General features: G+C 39.8%; 1 long non-coding RNA gene across 1 annotated transcript; it reads right to left on the minus strand.

Annotated features, from left to right (window-relative positions):
• Positions 1–7,708: 7,708 nt before the first annotated feature.
• On the minus strand, positions 7,709–9,570 carry LOC109217961. The gene is made up of 2 exons (XR_002066705.1): positions 9,183–9,570; positions 7,709–8,000 (listed from the first exon to the last, which is right to left on the minus strand). It is a non-coding gene; the product is annotated as an uncharacterized LOC109217961 (long non-coding RNA).
• Between the last annotated feature and the right edge of the window lie 338 nt (positions 9,571–9,908).

Below are 9,908 nucleotides of genomic sequence, written 5' to 3' on the forward strand. Positions count from 1 at the left end.
CACCATCACCCTCAAATTCATCCTCATCTACTCCTCCTAGTGAATCCCCAAAACCTAGGCTTCGAAGGCAGAAAATGTTGGCTAGAAAAATAGTAGCATCTGGAGCTCTGAGGAAAGTTTTAAATGAGAGATTGAAAGCTAGCCAGATGAAAGAAAGCCCAGCTCAAGAGTCTGACTCCAGTTCTGACTCCAAATCCTTTATATATGCCAGTGAAGGTGAAGGAAATGGGTCTTCTGACACTGAGAAAATTCAAGAAACCCCTGCTAAGGTAAGTTCTTCTGTGGTTGAAAACGTAGAAAATAGGTTTGTTCTAGTTGGACCTGTTAGAGATGTAATGTTGGCTAAATCGAGAAGGAGTGGAGGTAAAAAGAAAGGAAAAGGGAGAGAGGGAGCAAGTGGTGAAGAGAGGGGAAAAGGGAAAGGAGCAGTTCTTGCTATATATGAGGGTGAAGAAGAGAGTGGCATAAAGTCAGGGGGAAGTGGCTCTGGGGAAGCAGCTGAAGGGTTGGTTCATCTAAGCAAACAAAGAGATGAACCTGGTTCATTTGCTGAGGAAACCCTGGCTGATCTTCTGAAAAAAGGTTGGGGCAAGTTATGACCCAAAGAAGCGCAAAGCTACCTCACAAAAGGCCCAAAATGTACCCAAACCAACCAAGAAAAGAAAACTTTCATCCCCAAAATCTACTGCCCCTCCAGTGCCTAAGGGAAGAGCTACAAGAAGTAGGGTAAGACAAAGTGAAGCTGACCGACAAAAAGCTCTGGAAGAAAGCAAGAAAAAGAAAATGGAGAAGGGAAAGAGAAAGGTTGTAGAGTCCTCTGAGGTTGCAGAAGAAGAGGAGATGGAACTGGTCCATCAAGAAAGGGGAACAACAGTGGAGGTTCCTACACCAAAATCTAAAAAGTCCAAGACTTCTTCCAAGAAGTCTTCTCCTGTACCTATGTCTGCTGAACCCTCATTGGCCAAGAGGACAAGATCTGCAATGAAAGGCAAGCAAAAGAAAATTACTGAAGAAGATGAAGAGTGGAGTGGAGAAGAAGAAGAAGAGGAATCTGAGAAGGAGCAGGATAAGTTTGCCATTTTTGGCAGGAGAAAAATCTTGAAAGGTAGATTGCTGAAGGACCTGGAAGAACCAGGGATGATGAGACTGGTGGATGCTTTAGCTGCACAAGGTTGGAAGGACATGGTCCTTGAAATGGATGGGAGGCTGGCCAGGAATGAATTGATTGAATTTATGGCCAATGCTGCTGTGAAGGATGGAGTAGTCACCAGCCTGGTGAAAGGAGTCAAAGTGAAGTTTGATGCAGTCAAACTGGGTGAGATCCTGGACATACCTACTAAAGGGTATGATGACTATACAAGGCAAAGGTGGTTATGTCTGGATTCTCTCCCTACTGCTCTTGAAATCACCAGGAGGTTCTGTGACTCTAGAGATGTGCCTGAAGCTAGATTTCTGCAGAAAAGTGAAATGAGGCTTGAGCACAAGGTCTTGTTTGAATTTGTCAACAAGTGCCTCTTGCCCAGACAGGAGAGAAGGCACACTGCAAATTACATGGACCTGGTTCTTATGGAGTGCTTGGTGAGAGGAATGCAAATCAATTGGCCTGCTTTCATTGTCAAATTGCTCGACAGGGTCATCAATGGCTCTAAGGCTCATGCCACTCCATATGGGTTCATATTGACTACTGTGCTGGACAGGCTAAATGTGCCTTTGAAGAAATGGGAAATGGCATCAAGCAATGGGCATTTTGGTGTTAAGACCCTGATGGCTTGTGACTATCCAGTCAATGCCATCCCAGTTGAACCTAGTTCATCTCTGAGGACACCCATAAACAGCAAGGTCAGGGCTTTGGTGCAGGAATGTGGAACTAAGGATGATGAAATTTCTAGGCTCAAGGCTCGAGTAGCTGAGTTGGAATCTGAGAGAGATAGCCTTAGAACTGAGCTAGCAAAAGAAAAGGAGAAGAGTGATGGAATGCTTTAGAATACGCTAAACCTTCTCCAGTCTCAACCCTCTAGTTCCTCCAAGCCCTAGGTCTCCCAGCACTTGTCTTCTGAACCAGTCTAGTACCCCCAGTGACCCCCAGTGACCCGGATTAGGGATGTTTCTATTTTTTTTGCTCATGTTTTGGAAGTTTTTCGTTCTTTTTGTGGACTGTTTGTGGAACCATATCTTTATCAATGACAACTGCTATTTTCTCTTGTTCAATGATGATTTTGATCTTAATAGTTTAAATATGTTTGTTGATTATTGATAATTGCACAATGATTTCACTTGCAGTTGCCCCAGTGGCCATGAGTACTTATTAAAATCTGGGATTCACACCGTGTATGCAACTTTTCGATGATGCCAAAAGGGGGAAGAGATATATTGTGCTTTACTCATTATTCTGAACTAAGTGATATTTATAACCTAATTAACCTGGTCCTTGATGATAAGTAAAATTTCTAAGCTAAGTGTTGATGGTTAAGCTGATTTCTTACTGGTTATTTGATCAGTAAAAAGCACAGAGTTTGTCATCATCAAAAAGGGGAAATTTGTTGGCCCAAGAACAGATGAAGTTTTGAAGAATGACAAATGAACTTAGTCATGGACCAGGTCCATCATGTGAAGCACAGTGTTTGTCAACCTATACATGTGAGATGCACGTGAAGGAGATAAGTCCTATTGATCAAGCAGCAATATCTCCTGAACTGATCGAAAAGGTTGCATATGGGATAAGGAGAGAAAGTCTTCTTATGAGAAGAGAATACAATTCGGATAAAAGATAGGGTTGGAGTTTGCGTTGTTCAAGGACTCAACTTCGATGGAAGATCAGCAATTGAGTCTCAATCAAACTCTAATTACTAACTCATTAAATAACAGTGATTGTTCTCTTTTACAGGAAATTGCACATACGCAGAAGTTAAATTAAATTGAGAGCAAAAGAGCAAGGCGATTTTGCAAGCAATTTATGTGAGATTTAAGTGTGCACTCCTGAAGCTACTTGAACAAGATTGAAGAACCAGCTCCATAAAGAGTTTTATGTGTCTTTCTTTATTTCTAGTTCAATTGTAGTAGGTGGATTAAAGTTGTACCTTTCAGCTTTTATAGAAGCAATTGTAATAGGTACTTTGAGTGTTCAAGTTATAGGCTAACTTGAAGTTGTCGCAACAGTTGAGGTTGTGTGCTACAAAGGGATTAGAGTTAATCCTTAGGTTTACAAAGAATTTTTGTAAATGCTGTTTTGGCTCAGTGATTTTAGTGAAAGTTTGGAAAAATCTTACTGAGTAGTAGGTCGTGGTTTTTTCACCTTTTGAGCCAGGTGTTTTCCACGTAAAAATCTCTGTGTTCTTTATTTTATGTACTTTTAATTCCTTAAACAGTAGTAGTTAGTACACCTAGAAGAACCAGGTTCTTCTAGAGCGAAAATTGAGTACCACACAAATCACCCCCCTTCTTGTGTGGTATTGACGTTTAGATGTGACGACCAAAAGGGTCATCACTTGTTTCCTTACTCTTTCTGTGCTTCCGAGGCCTTGAAAACCTCATTTAGGGTTGCCTCGATTTGCGTGCACAGTCCGGGCGTGTAGCCGGAAAGCTTAAATATGAATTATGTGTGAAAAATGCTAATTTTTGATATTAATATGAATAAATTTGACTTCGATCAATATTTTCGGTAAACGGACCCGCACCCGTGATTTGATGGTCCCGAAGGGTCCGTAGGAAAATATGGGACCTGGGCGTATGCTCGGAATCGAATTCCGAGGTCCCAAGCCCGGGAAATGAATTTTTGTGTGAAATTATTTTCTGGAAATGATTAAGGAAAATGAAAATAAAATTTGATTAAAAGACTATGGAATCGGGCTCGTATTTTGGTTGCGGCGCCCGGTACAAGTCTTATATATGGTTTAAGCGCTTTCTGTAAAGTTTGGTTGAAAACGGACGTCGTTTGACGTGTTTCGGACTTAAAATGGAAATTTGATATTTTATGAAAATTTGGAAGAAATCATGAGTTTTGAGGCTTGATTCGGGGTATATGATGTTATTTTGGCGATTTGATCGCACGGATGTCCGTAGGATGTTTTTGAGGTTGTGTGTATGTTTGGTTGGGAGCCACGAGGGCTCGGGTGAGTTTTGGATAGGACACAGATTGCATTTTTTGAACTTTGTAAAATCTGGTATGCTCAGCTCTGTAGTTTTCACATTTGCGAAGATCATCTCGCAATTGCGAGCTCGCAAATGCGAGCTTTTCATCGCAATTGCGAATTGTGGGATTTTGGCCACTGATCGCAAATGCGAAAGTAGGGTGGTCGCAAATGCGACTTTTCCCTTCGCAAATGCGAGAACTGGCTAAATGGGAAGGGTTCGCAAATGCGATCCCAGCTTCGCAATTCCCACAAATGGTCGGGGTTCGCAATTGCGAACCCCAGTTCGTAATTCCCATATCTGCAGCCCAGCAATTTTCATACTTAGTCGAATTTTAGGCCATTTTTCATCCTACTTTCAAAATACAACTCCTTAGGCGATTTTTCAAGAACAAGTTTCATCCCAAATCATTTGTAAGTCGATTTTTACTTAATTCTTTCACTCATTAACATCATTTAACATGTTTTCCACTTAGAATCAATGATTTTCATGGGTGAAATTGGGGGTTTTGGGTAGAACCTAGGTTTTTCAAAAATTGGGGATTTGGACCTCAATTTGAGGTCCGATTTCAAAACAAATTACATATCTGAGTTCGTGGAGGAATGGGTAACCGGGTTTTGGTTCGAACTTGGGTTTTGACCACGTGGGACCGGGGGCAATTTTGGAATTTTTGGGAAAAACTTTGGAAAATTCATTTTTATGCATTCAAATTGATTCAATTAGTGTTTATTAAAGTAATTAAGTGACTTGTGGCTAGATTCGGGCGGATTGGAGGTGGAATCATGGGGTAAAGCTATAGTTGAGGCTTGAGTTGAGTTCAACGCATCGAGGTAAGTGTTTGGTTTAACCCTAGCTTGAGGGATTAGGAGTTGAGTCATAATTGCTACTTGTTTATGTTGAGTACGATGTATGGGCATGGTGACGAGTATCCATGCGTCGGTGTCAAGCATGACCGTGATTCTTAATTTGATAATTGTGTACCCTTATTTGATCCTATGAACGTTGTGACTAAATATTGGTATTAGTTGTGCCAGGAAGAAGTTGAATAGGATTGGTTATAGCTGACTCTCCCTTGTCGGGATGTTTGACTTGTTGTTATAGTTCCCTTGCCGGGAAGAGTATTAATTTGATTGTTCCCTTGCCGGAATTGTATTGTGCACTTTGTGAAAGTAAAGGGAGCGGGTGGTATGCCTACCACAAGTGATATTGAAAAGGGAGTGGGTGGTACGCCTACCACAAGTGATATTGAAATGGGAGCGGGTGGTACGCCTACCACGAGTGATATTGAAATGGGAGCGGGTGGTACGCCTACCACGAGTGATATTGAAATGGGAGCGGGTGGTACGCCTACCACAAGTGATACTGAAATGGGAGCGGGCGGTACGCCTACGACGAGTGATATTAAAATGGGAGCGGGTGGTACGCCTACCACGAGATATTGAGAAATGGGATCGGGTTGCACGCCTGCAACAAGATGAGTTAAAATATGAAAGTTGTCTTATCTTTTCATTATTGTTAGAAGTTAAACTGTAGATGTACGTATCATTATTCCTAATAGTTTGTGTCTATCTGTTACCCCTGAAGCATGCTCCCTTCCCCAGCTTAAATTGCTATTTTCTTGTTATTTTTCTGTTGTACTTGTATATATATCTGTACATGTTTATCTGGAGTCTGGTCCTAGCCTCGTCACTATCTCGCCGGGGTTAGGCCAGACACTTACCAGCACATGGGGTCGGTTGTGCTGATACTACAATCTGTGCTATTTTGCACAGGTCTAGGTTTCGAGCAGCAGCAGCAGTAGTATGAGAGCAGGCTTCATTTCGGCGAGACCCGAGGTAGCCTTACAGGCGTCCGCAGGCCCGGGGTCTCCTCTATCCTTTATTTTTATCTGTTATCTCATTGTAATCGAGACAAACAGCTTATATTCTCTTTCAGACGTTTGTATGTAGTATTCTTAGCAGTTCGTGAGTACAGTGACACCAGTCTTGGGTAGAGGATTTTGTTGAACTTTCCGCATCTTATTCAGTTTTATAAAATGTTAAGACTTCCGCTTATTTCTTAATTTCGTTGCTTTTGTATTATCGTCGTAAATTGTTAAAATGGATTAGGTTATTAATGGACAAGTAAATAAATCTGGCTTGCCTAGCTCTCATTAGTAGGCGCCATCACGACTCCCGAATGTGGGAAATCCGGGTCGTGACATTAGAACATCAATTTTTCTCTTGATTTTCTTTCCCTAGCCAATCAAATGCAAGCCGAAACAAATAAATGCACAAATAGCACGTAGGATGCATCAAGATGGTCTTTTATTTCGGGTACAACTGTCCTAAACGGACCCAACCCTGTGTTGAGTCCCCAAAGTCAAATGCATGTAATGCAAACAAATGCTCCTACTAGGATCCGGCATGAGGCAATGTTATTCTATGTTTAAAAACCTAGGGGTGTGTTCTAAACATGGCTTACCCAAGCGGACAACTTGAGCTGAGGTGGGGACAATGTACCGGGAGCACGAAAGTCTACCCGGCCTAGTTGCTGATCTAGCCTCGTTCTATTTGGTACGACCTCTAATAGAAAAGTGGGCCACGCGTACGTGTGCACCATATTTTTAGAAGACTCAGAAGAGAGGTGTAAGAAGACAGTTTAATACAGTTCAAATAATATCAAAGCGGTAAATGAGCGGCAATTAACACATTAGACCCACAAAAACAGTAATAGCAACAACCAAGAAAGCCAAGTATAGACTATATTAACAAGCTCGAATTCTGAATCCCTGAACCAGAGATTTTGGGTTCGATTTCCCAGCAGAGTCGCTAGAGCTGTCACACCTTCTTTTTCCGAGGAATAGGGAGTTTTTCTAATTAAAGTGACATTATTCAAAATGGAATTATTTATTTAATTAGAGTCGCCACTTGGAATAATTATTATGGTGTCCCAAATCACCGGTTTATTTTAAAATGCCAAATCGAGGAAATTTGACTATGTTTTAAAGTCTGTAAAAACTAGAAGATCGAGTAAAAGATTCTATTAAACCGGGAGAATGGTGTTAGCCATTCATGAATTCTGTGATTTTAGCACAGTCGCTTTAATCATACCTGGCTTAATTAAATTTTTTAATTACTTTGTCTTAGAACCTATGTACATCTACCTTTTCACTGCTTTTAATTACGGTGTTATGAATTTATCTTTGAAACAGATCACATGTGCATAAGTCCGTTTTATTTGGGGCGCTTAAGTCATGTCATGCGTACATTTACACAATTAATCATGTTTTATTAATTTCCAAGATTGTTTGGCCAAAGTCGTGCGAATGAATACTTTGATTTATGGGCTGATTTGGGTCATCAGAAATAACAACAATTTGAATCAGGCCTAAGCTCGTGTTTCGGCCTACTACAGAAACGAAGAGCTATTTTATTAATAAAGCCTGGGTCTGACAAAATCGAGCTTGGGAAACCCACTTCATTGCCATAAATTAAACTCCAATCCATAAGGTTTTCCAATGTGGTCCTGAATAGTGGCCAGTCCTAAAACTTTACAAAGCAATAACACTGGAAACAAACAGGTTCTTCCACAAGAATGAAACTCAGCACGCGATCAACTTAACAAATGCCACGAAGAATTATATATGTACTTTACTACCACAGTTAAAGCATTTCTACAGATTTAAACAATACTGAATTTACACAACTATATTTACTAATGATGAACCAGATAATTACATTTCTGTACTAGGAACTATACCAATCTAGAATTAAGCTATTACAGAAATGACCACTTTCAAGTGGTGGAACTTTTAAAATCAGGCCAAGCACTGGTTCGATCTCTAAATTCGTCACCAACACTTTTGGCGTGTTACTTCTTAAACCACAGACCTACAGGGAAAATTCAGAACTTCATGCATAGGAAAGCCATCAATAGCAACTCAAACCTTGACAAACAAAGATTAAAAACAGAATTGATTTCATGATTGTCTTTACTACTTATGTTTCAAGCATGTATAGGCATTTGTCACACCAAATATGTGAAGCAACACTCAAATTAGCAGTCGAATCATGAAGGAACATTCAGCATACATACAAGTTAAAGATAATGGAGATTTCATAACAACACGACATCCTTACACCAATTACATAACTTAATATCAGAACATGTACCTTGAATCCAGCAACACAACTTTAAATGGCCAAATAAAGGCTAAATTGGCGAATAAGCTTAGCTACAGAGCAAGCAATAGCAACAAACAAATAAGCCAAAACAGCTTCAAATATACACCCAGAAATTCTAAAAGAAAAACTCAAAAGCTGAAGAACCCCTTTCTTTTTTGGTTTGAAGTTTTTGTCTGTATCCAATTTGAACCCTTTTTAGAGTGTTTTCTTTTCAAAGAAGTTAATATTGAATGAAAATCAAACGCGAGTCTTTCTGCCCAGAATTTCCTCTGTTATATAGAGTGTAGGAGTTGTATTATATGAGAGAAAAGGGGAGAGGATATAGGGAATATGTCAGCTAAAAATTAGGCGGGAGGGCATTTGTTTTTTAACAGAAAATGGACAACTATCCTATTTTAGCATCTTTTCTAACAACTGTCCCTTTTAACTTCTAAGAGTGAACCCTTTTTACCCTAATCTAACCTAATTATTGCATTTTAGTCCCTCTCCTATCTCTATAACCTTCTCAAACAGTTATAACCTAAGATTCTCTCAGATTTAAAGACTAAATTGCCCTTCCAACCTTCTAAAATTATCCCTCTCTTTTTACTTTCCGTCTCAATTACTATTATCTTTTAACTTCTTTGTGTTATTCAATTATTCTCAATTCTTAATCAAACAAACTTGAATTAATTATGCTAAGACTAAACTGAATCAACAAACTAACAAAACCAACGACAAACGATCCTAGCTAGAGACTAAACAACCACAGAATTGTGAGCAAATTAATAGCTAAGAGAATAATTTCTTAACAGGATAAACAGTGTGGACTTCAGAACTAAACGAACTAAACAAAAATAACAACAAAAGAAGAGGAAAAGCGCGAAAAAGAATGTAACTGAACCCTACCAAAGATCGACGCTTGTTCTATACTATTTGGCCACCCAAAGGTCTTTTCCTCCAAGGAATCCGGCCCAGAATGAGATTCTAGCCGGATTTTCTTGGAAGAAATTACTCATGAGAGTCAAACCTCCAAGAAAACAAGGCAATCTTGCACAAACGAACCCCAAAAACTCAGATGTTGAAGCCAAAATCTAGGGTTTCTGGTATTCTAAGATCTAAAAACTGGAGGAATCTAGGCATTTTTTTAGAAGAAATGAGACGGTGATATGGGATGAGGAGGAGGTAGGGATTATGGGATAAATATTTGGGGTTGTTTGGGTAGTGGCCGTCGGTGGAGGAATCTGGGGCGGCTAGGGTTTTGAGAGTGATGAGGAAGATGCGAGAATGAAAGGGTTTGTTTAGGGTTTGGGGAGCTGGGTTAGGACAGTTATATGGGGGAAGGGTAATTAGTTCTAGGCCGTAGGATCAAAGAGCATGGAGGGTGGGGATTAAAAGTGGTAAAACGTAATCGTTTTGGTGGCTTAAAGGACTGGACTAGATTTAAAGTGGTCCGGACTGGGACGAATTTGTGATCAATTGGGCCAATTGAAGTTACCTGGCCCAATTCGAGATAAAACTAGACAAAACCTTTCTTTATTTATTCATTTTCTTTGATTTTAAAATCTAAACAAATTAATTAAACTCCTAAATTATATTATTTGCAAAGTTAATCTTACTTACCTATTTTCTAAC

This window comes from Nicotiana attenuata, unplaced genomic scaffold (genome assembly GCF_001879085.1).
Source record: "Nicotiana attenuata strain UT unplaced genomic scaffold, NIATTr2, whole genome shotgun sequence".
Classification (NCBI taxonomy): domain Eukaryota; kingdom Viridiplantae; phylum Streptophyta; class Magnoliopsida; order Solanales; family Solanaceae; genus Nicotiana; species Nicotiana attenuata.